This window comes from Pseudophryne corroboree, chromosome 1 (genome assembly GCF_028390025.1).
Source record: "Pseudophryne corroboree isolate aPseCor3 chromosome 1, aPseCor3.hap2, whole genome shotgun sequence".
NCBI lineage: Eukaryota > Metazoa > Chordata > Amphibia > Anura > Myobatrachidae > Pseudophryne > Pseudophryne corroboree.
The window spans coordinates 175,065,476-175,083,922 of NC_086444.1; the positions used below are offsets into that span (position 1 = coordinate 175,065,476).

Below are 18,447 nucleotides of genomic sequence, written 5' to 3' on the forward strand. Positions count from 1 at the left end.
ACTTTCTTTTGCTGTTGGGGAATATATGGTAAAAAATTTGATTTACCTGCTGTAGCTGTGGAAACCAGGTCCGTCAGCCCATCCCCAAACAATACATCACCCTTATAGGGTAGTACTTCCATATGTTTTTTTGAATCCGCATCACCCGTCCATTGGCGAGTCCAGAAGGATCTTCTCGCTGAGATAGACATGGCATTGGCCCTAGAAGATAGCAATCCAATGTCCCTTTGAGCATCCCTCATAAATAAGACTGCGTCTTTTATATGGGCTAGAGTTAAGAATATAGTATCCTTATCCATATTATCAAATTGATCTGTCAGCTCATCTGTCCAAGCTGCAATTGCGCTACACACCCATGCCGACGCAATTGTCGGCCTTAGCACAGCACCTGTATGAGAATAAAATAAGATTTTACTCACCGGTAAATCTATTTCTCGTAGTCCGTAGTGGATGCTGGGAACTCCGAAAGGACCATGGGGAATAGCGGGCTCCGAAGGAGGCTGGGCACTCTAGAAAGATTTATGACTACCTGGTGTGCACTGGCTCCTCCCACTATGACCCTCCTCCAAGCCTCAGTTAGGACACTGTGCCCGGACGAGCTGACATAATAAGGAAGGATTTTGAATCCCGGGTAAGACTCATACCAGCTACACCAATCACACCGTACAACTCGTGATACTATATCCAGTTTGACAGTATGAAAACAACTGAGCCTCTCAACAGATGGCTCAACAATAACCCTTTAGTTAGCAATAACTATTTACAAGTATTGCAGACAATCCGCACTTGGGATGGGCGCCCAGCATCCACTACGGACTACGAGAAATAGATTTACCGGTGAGTAAAATCTTATTTTCTCTGACGTCCTAGTGGATGCTGGGAACTCCGAAAGGACCACGGGGATTATACCAAAGCTCCCAAACGGGCGGGAGAGTGCGGATGACTCTGCAGCACCGAATGAGAGAACTCAAGGTCCTCCTCAGCCAGGGTATCAAATTTGTAGAATTTTGCAAACATGTTTGCCCCTGACCAAGTAACAGCTCGGCAAAGTTGTAAAGCCGAGACCCCTCGGGCAGCCGCCCAAGATGAGCCCACCTTCCCTGTGGAATGGGCTTTCACTGATTTAGGATGCGGCAGTCCAGCCGCAGAATGCGCCTGCTGAATCGTGTCACAGATCCAGCGAGCGATAGTCTGCTTAGAAGCAGGAGCACCCAGCCTGTTGGGTGCATACAGGATAAATAGCGAGTCAATTTTCTTGACTCTAGCCGTCCTGGAAACATAATTTTTCAAGGCCCTGACTACGTCCAGTAACTTGGAATCCTCCAAGTCCCTAGTAGCCGCAGGCACCACAATAGGATGGTTCAAGTGAAAAACTGATACCACCTTAGGGAGAAACTGGGGACGAGTCCTCAATTCTGCCCTATCCATATGGAAAATCAGATAAGGACTTTTATATGACAAAGCCGCCAATTCTGATACACGCCTTGCCGAAGCCAAGGCCAATAACATGACCACTTTCCGCGTGAGATATTTTAGATCCACGGTTTTTAGTGGTTCAAACCAATGTGATTTTAAGAAACTCAACACCACGTTGAGATCCCAAGGTGCCACTGGAGGCACAACCGGGGCTGAATATGCAGCACTCCTTTTACAATGTCTGAACTTCAGGTACTGAAGATAATTCTTTCTGGAAGAAAATCGACAGAGCCGAGATCTGTATCTTAATGGAGCCTAATTTTAGGCCCATAGACACTCCTGCTTGTAGGAAATGCAGAAATCGACCTAGTTGAAATTCCTCTGTTGGGGCCTTTTGTGGCCTCACACCAAGCAACATATTTCCGCCATATGCGGTGATAATGTTTTGCAGTTACATCTTTCCTGGCTTGAATCAGCGTAGGAATGACTTCCTCCGGAATGCCCTTTTCCTTTAGGATCCGGCGTTCAACCGCCATGCCATCAAAACGTAGCCGCGGTAAGTCTTGGAACAGACAGGCCCCCTGCTGCAGCAGGTCCTGTCTGAGCGGCAGAGGCCATGGGTCCTCTGATATAATTTCTTGAAGTTCTGGGTACCAGGCTCTTCTTGGCCAATCCGGAACCACGAGTATCGTTCTTACTCCTCGCCTTCTTATTATTCTCAGTACCTTTGGTATGAGAGGCAGAGGGGGGAACACATAAACCGACTGGTACACCCACGGTGTTACCAGAGCGTCCACAGCTATCGCCTGAAGGTCCCTTGACCTGGCGCAATATCTTTTATAGCTTTTTGTTGAGGCGGGACGCCTTCATGTCCACCTGTGGCCTTTCCCAATGGTGTACAATCCTTTGGAAGACTTCTGGATGAAGTCCCCACTCTCTCGGGTGGAAGTCGTGTCTGCTGAGAAGATCTGCTTCCCAGTTGTCCACTCCGGGAATGAACACTGCTGACAGTGCGAACACATGATTTTCCGCCCATCGGAGAATCCTTGTGGCTTCTGCCATCGCCATCCTGCTTCTTGTGCCGCCCTGTTGGTTTACATGGGCGACTGCCATGATGTTGTCTGATTGGATCAGGACCGGCCGGTTTTGAAGCAGAGGCCTTGCCTGACTCAGGGCATTGTAAATGGCCCTCAGTTCCAGAATATTTATGTAGGGAAGTCACCTGACTTGACCAAAGTCCCTGGAAGCTTCTTCCCTGTGTGACTGCCCCCCAGCCTCAAAGGCTGGCATACATGGTCACTAGGACCTAGTCCTGTATGTCGAACCTGCGGCCCTCTTGAAGATGGGCACTCTGCAGCCACTACAGTAGAGATACCCTGGTCCTTGGAGACAGGGTTATCAGCCGATGCATCTGAAGATGTGATCCGGACCACTTGTCTAACAGGTCCCCCTGAAAAGTTCTTGCATGGAACCTGCCGAATGGGATTGCTTCGTAGGAAGCTATCATTTTTCCCAGGACTCGCGTGCAATGATGCACCGATAACCGTTTTGGCTTCAGGAGGTCTCTGACTAGAGATGACAGCTCCTTGGCTTTCTCCTCCGGGAGAAACACTTATTTCTGGTCTGTGTCCAGAACCATCCCCAGGAACAGTAGACGTGTCGTAGGAAACAGCGGTGTCTTTGGACTGTTTAGAATCCAACCGTGCTGTTGTAGCACTTTCCAAAATAGTGCTACCCCGACTAGCAACTGCTCCTTGGACCTCGCCCTTATAAGGAGATTGTCCAAGTACGGGATCATTAAAAACTCCCCTTTTTCGAAGGAGTATCATCATTCCGGCCATTACCTTGGTAACACCCTCGGTGCCATGTACAGTCCAAACGGCAGAGTCTGGACTTGGTAATGGTAATCCTGTACCACAAATCTGAGGTACTCCTGGCGAGGATAGTAAATGGGGACATGCAGGTAAGCATCCTTGATGTCCCGGGATACCATGTAATCCCCCTCGTCCAGGCTTGCAATAACCGCCCTGAGCGATTCCATCTTGAACTTGAATTTTTTTATGTATGTGTTCAAGGATTTTAAATATAAAAAAGGGTCACACCGAACCATGCGGTTTCGGTACCCCAAACCGTGTGGAATAGTAACCCCGTCCTTGTTGAAGTAGGGGCACCTTAAGTATTACCTGCTGGGAATACAGCTTATTAATTGCCTCTAGTACAGCCTCCCTGCCTGAGGGAGTTGTCAGCAAGGCATATTTGAGGAAACGGCGGGGGGAAGACATCTCGAATTCCAGCTTGTACCCCTGAAATACTACTTGAATGAAACAGGGATCCACCTGTGAGCGAGCCCACTGATCGCTGAAATTTTTGAGACGGCCCCCCACCGTACCTGGCTACACCTGTGGAGCCCCCGCGTCATGCTGTGGACTCCGAGGAAGCGAGAGAAGAATTATGATTCTGGGAACAGGCTGACTGGTGCAGCTTTTTCCCTCTTCCCTTGTCTCTGTACAGAAAGGAAGCGCCTTTGACCCGCTTGCTTTTCTGAAGCCGAAAGGACTGTACCTGATAATACAGTGCTTTCTTAGTCTGTGAGGAAAACTGAGGTAAAAATATTTCTTCCCAGCTGTTGCTGCGGATACGAGGTCCCAGAGACCATCCCCAAATAATTCCTCACCCTTATAAGGCAGAATCTCTATGCGCCTTTTAAGGTCAGCATCACCTGTCCAGTGACAGGTCTCTAATACCCTCCTGACAGAATGGACATTACATTCATTTTGGATGCCAGCCGGCAAAATATCCCTCTGTGCATCCCTCATATATAAGACGACGTCTTTAATATGTTCTCATGTTAGCAAACTAGTATGTTTGACAGGGTCACCGACCACGCTGCAGCAGCACGCTCTGCAGGTTTCAGTCTAGTACCCGAGTGTGTAAATACAGACTTCAGGATAGCCTCCTGCTTTTTATCAACAGGTACCTTCAAAGTGGCCGTTCCTAAAACGGCAGTGCCACCTATTTTGACAACCGTGTGAGCGCCTTATCCACCCTAGGGGATATCTCCCAGCGTAACTTATCCTCTGGCGGGAAAAGGTACGCCATCAGTAACTTTTTAGAAATTACCAGTTTCTTATCAGGGGAAACCCACGCTTTTCACACACTTCATTCATTCATCTGATGGGGGAACAAAACACTGCCTGCTTTTTCTCCCCAAACATAAAAACCCATTTTTAGAGGTTAATGTCAGAAATGTGTAACACATTTTTTATTGCCGGGATCAAGTCACGGATGTTCCTAGTGGATTGTGTAGATGTCTCAACCTTGTCGACACTGGAGTCAGACTCCGTGTCGACATCTGTGTCTGCCATCTGAATGAGCGGGCGTTTTTGAGCCCCTGATGGCCTTTGAGACGCCTGGGCAGGCGCGGGCTAAGAAGCCGGCTGTCCCACAGCTGTTACGTCATCCACCCTTTTATGTAAGGAGTTGACACTGTCGGTTAATACCTTTCACCTAACCATCCACTCTGGTGTCGGCCCCACAGGGGGCGACATCACATTTATCGGCATCTGCTCCGTCACTATATAAGCCTCCTCCTCAAACATGTCGACACAGCTGTACCGACACACCGCACACACACAGGGAATGCTCTGACTGAGGACAGGACCCCACAAAGCCCTTTGGGGAGACAGAGAGAGAGTATGCCAGCACACACCAGAGCGCTATATAATGTGGGGATTAACACTATAACTGAGTGAATTTTCCCCCATAGCTGCTTGTATATACAACATTGCGCCTAAATTTAGTGCCCCCCCTCTCTTTTTAACCCTTTGAGCCTGAAAACTACAGGGGAGAGCCTGAGGAGCTTTCTTCCAGCTGCACTGTGAAGAGAAAATGGCGCCAGTGTGTCTGAGGGAGATAGCTCCGCCCCTTTTCCGCGGCCTATTCTCCCGCTTTTTTCTGGATTCTGGCAGGGGTATTTACCACATATATAGCCTCTGGGGCTATATATTGTGGTATTTTTGCCAGCCAAGGTGTTTTTATTGCTGCTCAGGGCGCCCCCCCCTAGCGCCCTGCACCCTCAGTGACCGGAGTGTGAAGTGTGTATGAGAAGCAATGGCGCACAGCTGCAGTGCTGTGCGCTACCTTGGTGAAGACGGATGTCTTCTGCCGACGATTTTCCGGACCTCTTCTTGCTTCTGGCTCTGTAAGGGGGACGGCGGCGCGGCTCCGGGACCGAACACCAAGGACTGGGCCTGCGGTCGATCCCTCTGGAGCTAATGGTGTCCAGTAGCCTAAGAAGCCCAATCCGGCTGCAAGCAGGCGAGTTCGCTTCTTCTCCCCTTAGTCCCTCGCTGCAGTGAGCCTGTTGCCAGCAGGTCTCACTGAAAATAAAAAACCTAAATCTATACTTTCTTTCTAAGGGCTCAGGAGAGCCCCTAGTGTGCATCCAACCTCGGCCGGGCACAAGATCTAACTGAGGCTTGGAGGAGGGTCATAGTGGGAGGAGCCAGTGCACACCAAGTAGTCATAAATCTTTCTAGAGTGCCCAGCCTCCTTCGGAGCCCGCTATTCCCCATGGTCCTTTCGGAGTTCCCAGCATCCAATAGGACGTCAGAGAAAATAAGAATTTACTTACCGATAATTCTATTTCTCGGAGTCCGTAGTGGATGCTGGGGTTCCTGAAAGGACCATGGGGAATAGCGGCTCCGCAAGAGACAGGGCACAAAAAGTAAAGCTTTAGGATCAGGTGGTGTGCACTGGCTCCTCCCCCTATGACCCTCCTCCAAGCCTCAGTTAGGATACTGTGCCCGGACGAGCGTACACAATAAGGAAGGATTTTGAATCCCGGGTAAGACTCATACCAGCCACACCAATCACACTGTACAACCTGTGATCTGAACCCAGTTAACAGTATGATAACAGCGGAGCCTCTGAAAAGATGGCTCACAACAATAATAACCCGATTTTTGTAACTATGTACAAGTATTGCAGATAATCCGCACTTGGGATGGGCGCCCAGCATCCACTACGGACTCCGAGAAATAGAATTATCGGTAAGTAAATTCTTATTTTCTCTATCGTCCTAGTGGATGCTGGGGTTCCTGAAAGGACCATGGGGATTATACCAAAGCTCCCAAACGGGCGGGAGAGTGCGGATGACTCTGCAGCACCGAATGAGAGAACTCCAGGTCCTCCTCAGCCAGGGTATCAAATTTGTAGAATTTAGCAAACGTGTTTGCCCCTGACCAAGTAGCTGCTCGGCAAAGTTGTAAAGCCGAGACCCCTCGGGCAGCCGCCCAAGATGAGCCCACTTTCCTTGTGGAATGGGCTTTTACTGATTTTGGCTGTGGCAATCCTGCCACAGAATGTGCAAGCTGAATTGTACTACAAATCCAACGAGCAATCGTCTGCTTAGAAGCAGGAGCACCCAGCTTGTTGGGTGCATACAGGATAAACAGCGAGTCAGATTTTCTGACTCCAGCCGTCCTGGAAACATATATTTTCAAGGCCCTGACAACGTCAAGCAACTTAGAGTCCTCTAAGTCCCTGGTAGCCGCAGGTACCACAATAGGTTGGTTCATGTGAAATGCAGAAACCACCTTAGGTAGAAATTGAGGACGAGTCCTCAATTCCGCCCTGTCAGAATGAAAAATTAAGTAAGGGCTTTTATATGATAAAGCCGCCAATTCTGACACACGCCTGGCTGAAGCCAAGGCTAACAGCATCGACACCTTCCATGTGAGATATTTTAAGTCCACAGTGGAAAGTGGTTCAAACCAATGTGACTTTAGAAAACTCAACACCACATTGAGATCCCAAGGTGCCACTGGAGGCACAAAAGGAGGCTGTATGTGCAGGACCCCTTTTACAAATGTCTGAACTTCAGGTACTGAAGCCAGTTCTTTCTGGAAGAAAATCGACAGGGCCGAAATTTGAACCTTAATGGACCCTAATTTTAGGCCCATAGACAGTCCTGTTTGCAGGAAATGAAGGAAACGACCCAGTTGAAATTCCTCTGTAGGGGCCTTCTTGGCCTCACACCACGCAACATATTTACGCCAAATGCGGTGATAATGTTTTGCGGTTACGTCCTTCCTGGCTTTGACCAGAGTAGGGATGACTTCTTCTGGAATGCCTTTTTCCCTCAGGATCCGGCGTTCAACCGCCATGCCGTCAAACGCAGCCGCGGTAAGTCTTGGAACAGACAAGGCTCCTGCAGTAGCAGGTCCTTTCTTAGAGGTAGAGGCCACGGTTCGTCCGTGAGCATCTCTTGAAGTTCCGGGTACCAAGTCCGTCTTGGCCAATCCGGAACCACGAGTATAGTTCTTACTCCTCTCCTTCTTATGATTCTCAGTACTTTTGGTATGAGAGGCAGAGGAGGGAACACATACACTGACTGGTACACCCACGGCGTTACCAGAGCGTCCACTGCTATTGCCTGAGGGTCCCTTGACCTGGCGCAATATCTGTCCAGTTTTTTGTTGAGGCGGGACGCCATCATGTCCACCTTTGGTTTTTCCCAACGGTTTACAATCAGGTGGAAGACTTCTGGGTGAAGTCCCCACTCTCCCGGGTGAAGGTCGTGTCTGCTGAGGAAGTCTGCTTCCCAGTTGTCCACTCCCGGAATGAATACTGCTGACAGTGCTATCACATGATTTTCCGCCCAGCGAAGAATCCTTGCAGCTTCTGCCATTGCCCTCCTGCTTCTCGTGCCGCCCTGTCTGTTTACGTGGGCGACTGACGTGATGTTGTCCGATTGGATCAACACCGCCTGACCCTGAAGCAGAGGTTTTGCTTGACTTAGGGCATTGTAAATGGCCCTTAGTTCCAGAATGTTTATATGAAGAGACGTTTCCAAGCTTGACCACAGGCCCTGGAAATTCCTTCCCTGTGTGACTGCTCCCCAGCCTCTCAGGCTGGCATCCGTGGTTACCAGGATCCAATCCTGAATGCCAAATCTGCGGCCCTCTAGTAGATGAGCACTCTGCAGCCACCACAGGAGAGACACCCTTGTCCTTGGCGACAGGGTTATCCGCTGATGCATCTGCAGATGCGATCCGGACCATTTGTCCAGTAGATCCCACTGAAATGTTCTTGCATGGAATCTTCCGAATGGAATCGCTTCGTAAGAAGCCACCATTTTCCCCAGGACCCTCGTGCACTGATGCACTGAGACCTGTCCTGGTTTTAGGAGGTTCCTGACTAGCTCGGATAACTCCCTGGCCTTCTCCTCCGGGAGAAACACCTTCTTCTGGACTGTGTCCAGAATCATTCCTAGGAACAGTAGACGTGTCGTTGGAATCAGCTGCGATTTTGGAATATTTAGAATCCACCCGTGCTGACGTAACACTACCTGAGATAGTGCTACTCCGACTTCTAACTGTTCCCTGGATCTTGCCCTTATCAGGAGATCGTCCAAGTAAGGGATAATTAAAATGTCTTTTCTTCTTAGAAGAATCATCATTTCGGCCATTACCTTGGTAAAGACCCGAGGTGCCGTGGACAATCCAAACGGCAGCGTCTGAAACTGATAATGACAGTTTTGTACTACAAACCTGAGGTACCCTTGGTGAGAAGGGTATATCGGGACGTGGAGATGAGCATCCTTGATGTCCAGAGACACCATATAGTCCCCTTCTTCCAGGTTTGCTATCACTGCTCTGAGTGACTCCATCTTGAATTTGAACCTTTTTATGTAAGTGTTCAAGGATTTCAGATTTAAAATTGGTCTCACCGAGCCGTCCGGCTTCGGTACCACAAACAGCGTGGAATAATACCCCTTTCCTTGTTGCAGGAGGGGTACCTTGATTATCACCTGCTGGAAATACAGCTTGTGAATGGCTGCCAAAACTGCCTCCCTGTCGGAGGGAGACTTTGGTAAAGCAGACTTCAGGAAACGACGAGGGGGAAACGCCTCGAATTCCAGTTTGTACCCCTGCGATACTACCTGTAGAATCCAGGGATCCACTTGCGAGTGAGCCCACTGCGCGTTGAAATTCTTGAGACGGGCCCCCACCATATCGGAGTCTGCTTGTAAAGCCCCAGCGTCATGCTGAAGACTTGGCAGAAGCAGGGGAGGGCTTCTGCTCCTGTGAAGCGGCTGCATGGTGCAGTCTTTTTCCTCTTCCTCTGCCCCGGGGCAGAAAAGAGTGGCCTTTTGCTCGCTTGTACTTATGGGAACGAAAGGACTGAGTTTGAAAAGACGGTGTCTTTTTCTGCTGATGTGGAGTGACCTGGGGTAAAAAGGTGGATTTTCCAGCCGTTGCCGTGACCACCAGGTCCGATAGACCAGCCCCAAATAACTCCTCCCCTTTATACGGCAATACTTCCATGTGCCGTTTGGAATCCGCATCCCCTGACCACTGTCGCGTCCATAACGCTCTTCTGGCAGAGATGGACATAGCACTTATTCTTGATGCCAGGGTGCAAATATCCCTCTGTGCATCACGCATATATAGTAGTGCATCCTTTAAATGTTCTATAGTTAACAAAATATTGTCCCTATCCAGGGTATCAATATTCTCGGTCAGGGAATCCGACCATGCGACTCCAGCACTGCACATCCAGGCTGAGGCGATTGCTGGTCACAGTATAACACCAGTATGTGTGTATATACTTTTTAGGATATTTTCCAGCCTTCTATCAGCTGGTTCTTTGAGGGTAGCCGTATCAGGAGACGGTAACGCTACTTGTTTTGATAAACGTGTGAGCGCCTTATCTACCCTAGGGGGTGTTTCCCAACGCGCCCTAACCTCTGGCGGGAAAGGATATAATGCTAATAATTTTTTAGAAATTAGCTGTTTTTTTATCGGGGGAAACCCACGCTTTTTCACACACCTCATTTATTTCCTCTGACTCAGGAAAAAATATTGGTAGTTTTTCTCTCCCCACATAATACCCTTCTTTGTGGTACTTGTAGTGTCAGAAAGGTTCAATGCCTCTTTCATTGCCGTGATCATGTAACGTGTGGCCCTACTGGACATTACGTTTGTCTCGTCACCGTCGACACTAGACTCAGTATCTGTGTCAGGGTCTGTGTCGACCCACTGAGGTAACGGGCGTTTTAGCGCCCCTGACGGTGTCTGAGACGCCTGGACAGGCACTAATTGATTTGCCGGCTGTCTCATGTCGTCAACAGTTTTCTGCAAATTGCTGACATTATCACTTAATTGTTTAAATACAATCATCCAGTCAGGTGTCGACTCCCTAGGGGGTGACATCACCAACACAGGCAACTGCTCCGCCTCCACATAATTTTCCTCCTCATACATGTCGACACACGCGTACCGACACACAGCACACACACCGGGAATGCTCTGATAGAGGACAGGACCCCACTTAGCCCTTTGGAGAGACAGAGGGAGAGTCTGCCAGCACACACCCAGCGCTATATATATATATACAGGGATAACCTTATATAAGTGTTATTCCCTTATAGCTGCTGTTATTATCGTTATTTGCTGCCAAAAATGCCCCCCCTTCTCTTTTTTACCCTGATTCTGAAGCAGGACTGCAGGGGAGAGTCAGGGAGCCGTCCTTCCAGCGGAGCTGTGAGGGAAAATGGCGCTTGTGTGCTGAGGAGATAGGCTCCGCCCCTTCACGACGTCCTTATCTCCCGCTTTTCTGTGTAAAATGGCAGGGGATTAAAATACATCCATATAGCCCAGGAGCTATATGTGATGTATTCTGTTTTGCCACCTAAGGTATTCCGTTATATTGCGTCTCAGGGCGCTCCCCCCCCCAGCGCCCTGCACCCTCAGTGACCGGAGTGTGAAGTGTGCTGAGAGCAATGGCGCACAGCTGCGGTGCTGTGCGCTACCTTAGTCTGAAGACAGGATGTCTTCTGCCGCCGATTTCACCGGACCTCTTCGTCTCTTCTGGCTCTGTAAGGGGGACGGCGGCGCGGCTCCGGTGACCCATCCAGGCTGAACCTGTGATCGTCCCTCTGGAGCTAGTGTCCAGTAGCCTAAGAAACCCGATCCACTCTGCACTCAGGTGAGTCCGTTTCTTCTCCCCTTAGTCCCACGATGCAGTGAGCCTGTTGCCAGCAGGACTCACTGAAAATAAAAAAACCTAACTAAACTTTTATTCTAAGCAGCTCAGGAGAGCCACCTAGATTGCACCCTTCTCGGCCGGGCACAAAAATCTAACTGAGGCTTGGAGGAGGGTCATAGGGGGAGGAGCCAGTGCACACCACCTGATCCTAAAGCTTTACTTTTTGTGCCCTGTCTCCTGCGGAGCCGCTATTCCCCATGGTCCTTTCAGGAACCCCAGCATCCACTAGGACGATAGAGAAATACACTTTAAGGTAGTTTCCTGCCTGCGATCTGCAGGGTCCTTAAGGGCCGCTGTGTCAGGAGACGGTAGCGTCACTTTCTTGGACAGGCGCGTCAGGGCCTTGTCCACAGTGGAGGGTGATTCCCAAATCTCCCTGTCCTGCTTAGGGAAGGGGTATGCCATATAAATTCTTTTGGGGATCTGCGGTCTCATTTCCGGAGTCTCCCAAGCTTTTCCAAAGAATTAATTTAATTCATGAGATGTGGGAAAGTTAATAATCTGTTTCTTTTCCTTAAACATGTGTACCCTTGTGTCGGGGACCGAGGGTTCATCCTCAATATGCAACACATCCCTTATTGCCACAATCATACACTGAATGGTTTTAGTCACCCTAGGGTGCAATTTTACTTCGTCGTAGTCGACACTGGAATCAGAATCCGTGTCGGTAGTAGTGTCTTGTGTTAAGGGATGCTTTTGAGACCCTGACGGGCCCTGTTAGTCGGTCCAATCCGATGATTGACCCCCTGATGTCCCCCCTAATTCAGCCTTATCAAGCCTTTTATGTAAAGATGCCACACTTGCATTCAACATATTTACATGTCCATCCAATCTGGAGTCGGCACAACCGACGGGGACACACCACTCATTTGCTCCACCTCCTCCTTGGAGAAGACTTCCGCCTCAGACATGTCGACACGCACGTACCGACACCCCACACTCACAGGGATTAACCTCTAAGGGGACAAAACCCCAACCAGGCCCTAAGGAGAGACAGAGAGAGAGTATGCCAGCACAAACCAGCGCTTAAAAACACTGGAAAAAATATGACCAGATAGCGCTTTTCTATATATAATGTACCAATTCCCACTCACTGCGTCGCTAATGTGCCCCCCTCCTCTTTTTTTCAGCCTGTGAAGTTCAGCAGGGGAGAGACCAGGGAGCCAGCGTTTTCCTCATGCAGCTTCTGTGGAGAAAATGGCGCTGGTTAGTGCTGAGGATCAAGCCCTGCCCACCCGACGGCGGGCTTCGGTCCCAGTGATTTTTCAATTAAAATGGCGGGGGATCATAGATTTACTGCCTCCGCAGCCTAATCAATCTGCATGTGCCCAAATGTGAGGTTTATTGCTGCCCAGGGCCTTGCACCCTTCAGTGCTGCTCTGTGTGTGTGTGACTGGGAGCAATGGCGCGCAGTTACCTCATGAAGATCTGATGTCTTCTGCCTTCTCATCCGGCTTCTATCTTCGGCATCTGTGAGGAGGACGGCGGCGCGGCTCCGGGACGAACCCCAGGTGAGACCTGTGTTCAGACTCCCTCTGGAGCTAATGGTGTCCAGTAGCCTTAGAAGCAGTGCCCAACTTGACAAGCCAGCTCTGCTTCTCTCTCCTCTGTCCCACGATGCAGGAAGCCTGTTGCCAACAGGACTCCCTGAAAATAAAAAACCTAACAAAATCCTTCTTCAACAGAAAACTCTGGAGAGCTCTCTGCAGTGCACCCATTCTCCTCTGGGCACAAGATCTAACTGAGGTCTGGAGGAGGGGCATAGAGGGAGGAGCCAGTGCACACCCATAGTCAAAGTTATTTTTAGGTGCCCTATCTCCTGCGGAGCCCGTCTATACCCCATGGTCTTTACGGAGTCCCCAGCATCCTCTAGGACGTAAGATAAAATAAGAATTTACTTACCGATAATTCTATTTCTCATAGTCCGTAGTGGATGCTGGGAACTCCGTAAGGACCATGGGGAACAGCGGCTCCGCAGGAGACTGGGCACAAAAAGCAAAAGCTTTAGACTAGCTGGTGTGCACTGGCTCCTCCCCCCATGACCCTCCTCCAAGCCCCAGCTAAGATACTGTGCCCAGACGAGCGTACATAATAAGGAAGGATCTTGAATCCCGGGTAAGACTCATACCAGCCACACCAATCACACCGTACAACTCGTGATCTGAACCCAGTTAACAGTATGATAACCGTATGGAGCCTCTGAAAAGAAGGCTTCCAACAATAAACAACCCGATTTGTTTGTAACAATAACTATATACAAGTATTGCAGACAATCCGCTCTTGGGATGGGCGCCCAGCATCCACTACGGACTATGAGAAATAGAATTATCGGTAAGTAAATTCTTATTTTCTCTGACGTCCTAGTGGATGCTGGGAACTCCGTAAGGACCATGGGGATTATACCAAAGCTCCCAAACGGGCGGGAGAGTGCGGATGACTCTGCAGCACCGAATGAGAGAACTCCAGGTCCTCCTCAGCCAGGGTATCAAATTTGTAGAATTTAGCAAACGTGTTTGCCCCTGACCAAGTAGCTGCTCGGCAAAGTTGTAAAGCCGAGACCCCTCGGGCAGCCGCCCAAGATGAGCCCACCTTCCTTGTGGAATGGGCTTTTACAGATTTTGGCTGTGGCAGGCCAGCCACAGAATGTGCAAGTTGAATTGTACTACAAATCCAACGAGCAATCGTCTGCTTAGAAGCAGGAGCACCCAGCTTGTTGGGTGCATACAGTATAAACAGCGAGTCAGATTTTCTGACTCCAGCCGTCCTGGAAACATATATTTTCAGGGCCCTGACTACGTCCAGCAACTTGGAGTCCTCCAAGTCCCTAGTAGCCACAGGTACCACAATAGGTTGATTCATATGAAATATCAGGTAAGGGCTTTTATAGGATAAAGCCGCCAATTCTGATACGCGCCTGGCTGAAGCCAGGGCCAACAGCATTACCACTTTCCATGTGAGATATTTCAAATCCACTGTGGCAAGTGGTTCAAACCAATGTGATTTTAGGAACCCTAAAACTACATTGAGATCCCAAGGTGCCACTGGAGGCACAAAAGGAGGCTGTATATGCAGTACCCCTTTGACAAACGTCTGAACTTCAGGCACTGAAGCCAGTTCTTTCTGGAAGAAGATCGACAGGGCCGAAATTTGAACCTTAATGGATCCTAATTTTAGGCCCATAGACAATCCTGCTTGCAGGAAATGTAGGAAACGACCCAGTTGAAATTCCTCCGTAGGGGCCTTCTTGGCCTCACACCACGCAACATATTTTCGCCAAATGCGATGATAATGTTTTGCAGTTACATCCTTCCTGGCCTTGATCAGGGTAGGGATGACTTCATCTGGAATGCCTTTTTCCTTCAGGATCCGGCGTTCAACCGCCATGCCGTCAAACGCAGCCGCGGTAAGTCTTGGAACAGACAAGGTCCCTGCTGGAGCAGGTCCTTCCTTAGAGGTAGAGGCCACGGGTCCTCCGTGAGCATCTCTTGCAGCTCCGGGTACCAAGTTCTTCTTGGCCAATCCGGAGCCACGAGTATCGTTCTTACTCCTCTCCTTCTTATGATTCTCAGTACTTTTGGTATGAGAGGAAGAGGAGGGAACACATACCGACTGGAACACCCACGGAGTTACCAGAGCGTCCACCGCTATTGCCTGAGGGTCCCTTGACCTGGCGCAATATCTGTCCAGTTTCTTGTTGAGACGGGACGCCATCATGTCCACCTTTGGTTTTTCCCAACGGTTTACAATCACTTGGAAGACTTCTGGATGAAGTCCCCACACTCCCCCGGGTGGAGGTCGTGTCTGCTGAGGAAGTCTGCTTCCCAGTTGTCCACTCCCGGAATGAACACTGCTGACAGTGCTATCACATGATTTTCCGCCCAGCGGAGAATCCTTGCAGCTTCTGCCATTGCCCTCCTGCTTCTTGTGCCGCCCTGTCTGTTTACGTGGGCGACAGCCGTGATGTTGTCCGACTGGATCAATACCGGTTGACCCTGGAGCAGAGGCCTTGCTTGACTTAGGGCATTGTAAATGGCCCTTAGCTCTAGGATATTTATGTGAAGAGACGTTTCCATGCTTGACCACAAGCCCTGGAAATTTCTTCCCTGTGTGACTGCTCCCCAGCCTCTCAGGCTGGCATCCGTGGTTACCAGCATCCAATCCTGAATGCCGAATCTGCGGCCCTCTAGAAGATGAGCCTTCTGTAACCACCACAGGAGAGATACCCTTGTCATTGGAGATAGGGTTATCCGCTGATGCATCTGAAGATGCGATCCGGACCATTTGTCCAGCAGATCCCACTGAAAAGTTCTTGCATGGAATCTTCCGAATGGAATCGCTTCGTAAGAAGCCACCATTTTTCCCAGGACTCTCGTGCACTGATGCACTGACACTTGTCCTGGTTTTAGGAGGTTCCTGACTAGCTCGGATAACTCCCTGGCCTTCTCCTCCGGGAGAAACACCTTTTTCTGGACTGTGTCCAGAATCATCCCTAGGAACAGTAGACGTGTTGTTGGAATCAGCTGTGATTTTGGGATATTTAGAATCCACCCGTGCTGACGTAGCACTACCTGAGATAGTGCTACTCCGACCTCTAACTGTTCCCTGGACCTTGCCCTTATCAGGAGATCGTCCAAGTAAGGGATAATTAATACGCCTTTTCTTCGAAGAAGAACCATCATCATTTCGGCCATTACCTTGGTAAAGACCCGTGGTGCCGTGGACAATCCAAACGGCAGCGTCTGAAACTGATAATGACAGTTTTGTATCACAAACCTGAGGTACCCTTGGTGAGAAGGGTAGATTGGGACATGGAGATAAGCATCCTTGATGTCTAGAGATACCATATAGTCCCCTTCTTCCAGGTTCGCTATCACTGCTCTGAGTGACTCCATCTTGAATTTGAACCTTTTTATGTAAGTGTTCAAAGATTTTAGATTTAAAATTGGTCTCACCGAGCCGTCCGGCTTCGGTACCACAACCAGCGTGGAATAATACCCCTTTCCCTGTTGTAGGAGGGGTACCTTGATTATCACCTGCTGGGAATACAGCTTGTGAATAGCTTCCAATACTGCCTCCCTGTCGGAGGGAGACGTTGGTAGAGCAGACTTCAGGAACCGGCGAGGGGGAGACGTCTCGAATTCCAATTTGTACCCCTGTGATACTACCTGCAGGATCCAGGGGTCCACTTGCGAGTGAGCCCACTGCGCGCTGAAATTCTTGAGACTGCCCCCCACCGTGCCCGAGTCTGCTTGCAGAGCCCCAGCGTCATGCTGAGGACTTGGCAGAAGCGGGGGAGGGCTTCTGCTCCTGGGAAGAGGCTGCATGGTGCAGTCTTTTTCCCCTTCCTCTGCCCCGGGGCAGGAACGAGCGGCCTTTTTCCCTCTTGCCCTTAAAGGGACGAAAGGACTGGGTTTGAAAAGACGGTGTCTTTTTCTGCTGAGAGGTGACCTGGGGTAAAAAGGTGGATTTTCCAGCCGTTGCTGTGGCCACCAGGTCCGATAGACCGACCCCAAATAACTCCTCCCCTTTATACGGCAATACTTCCATATGTCGTTTGGAATCCGCATCACCTGACCACTGTCGCGTCCATAACGTTCTTCTGGCAGAAATGGACATCGCACTTACTCTAGATGCCAGGGTGCAAATATCCCTCTGTGCATCTCGCATATATAGTAATGCATCCTTTAAATGCTCTATAGTTAATAATATACTGTCCCTATCCAGGGTATCAATATTTTCAGTCAGGGAATCCGACCAAGCCACTCCAGCGCTGCACATCCAGGCTGAGGCGATCGCTGGTCGCAGTAGAACACCGGTATGTGTGTATATACCTTTTAAGATATTTTCCAGCCTTCTATCAAGCTGGTTCCTTGAGAGCGGCCGTATCAGGAGACGGTAACGCCACTTGTTTTGATAAGCGTGTGAGCGCCTTATCTACCCTAGGGGGTGTTTCCCAACGTGCCCTAACCTCTGGCGGGAAAGGGTATAGTGCCAATAATTTATTAGAAATCAGCAGTTTTTTATCGGGGGAAACCCACGCTTTATCACACACCTCATTTAATTCATCTGACTCAGGAAAAACCACTGGTAGTTTTTTCACACCCCACATAATACCCTTTTTTGTGGTACTTGTAGTGTCAGAAATGTTCAATGCCTCCTTCATTGCCGTGATCATGAAACGTGTGGCCCTACTGGACATTACGTTTGTCTCGTCACCGTCGACACTGGATTCAGTATCCGTGTCAGGGTCTGTGTCGACCATCTGAGGTAACGGGCGTTTTAGCGCCCCTGACGGTGTCTGAGACGCCTGAACAGGCACTAATTGATTTGTCGGCTGTCTCATGTCGTCAACAGTTTTTTGCAAAGTGCTGACATTGTCACGTAATTCTTTAATTACTACCATCCAGTCAGGTGTCGACTCCCTAGGGGGTGACATCCCTAACACAGGCAATTGCTCTGCTTCCACATCATTTTCCTCCTCATACATGTCGACACAATCGTACCGACACCCAGCACACACACAGGGAATGCTCTGATAGAGGACAGGACCCCACTAGCCCTTTGGGGAGACAGAGGGAGAGTTTGCCAGCACACACCAGAGCGCTATATATATACAGGGATAACCTTATATAAGTGTTACTCCCTGTTATAGCTGCTGTATTTATATATTAGCTGCCAATAGTGCCCCCCTCTCTGTTTTACCCTGTTTCTGTAGTGGAGAGTCAGGGAGCCGTCCTTCCAGCGGAGCTGTGAAAGAAAATGGCGCTTGTGTGCTGAGGAGAAAGGCTCCGCCCCCTTCACGACGGCCTTTTCTCCCGCTTTTTTCAGGAAACTGGCAGGGGATAAATGCATCCATATAGCCCAGGAGCTATATGTGATGCATTTTTTTTAGCCATATAAGGTTTTTATATCGTTTTTATTGCGTCTCAGGGCGCTCCCCCCCAGCGCCCTGCACCCTCAGTGACCGGAGTGTGAAGT

General features: G+C 49.6%; 1 protein-coding gene across 2 annotated transcripts in view; it reads right to left on the reverse strand.

Moving 5' to 3' along the window:
• DHFR (dihydrofolate reductase) overlaps positions 1-18,447 on the reverse strand; it is a 242,800-nt gene that overhangs the window by 160,940 nt on the left and 63,413 nt on the right. The gene's annotated exons all lie outside the window — the stretch shown is intronic.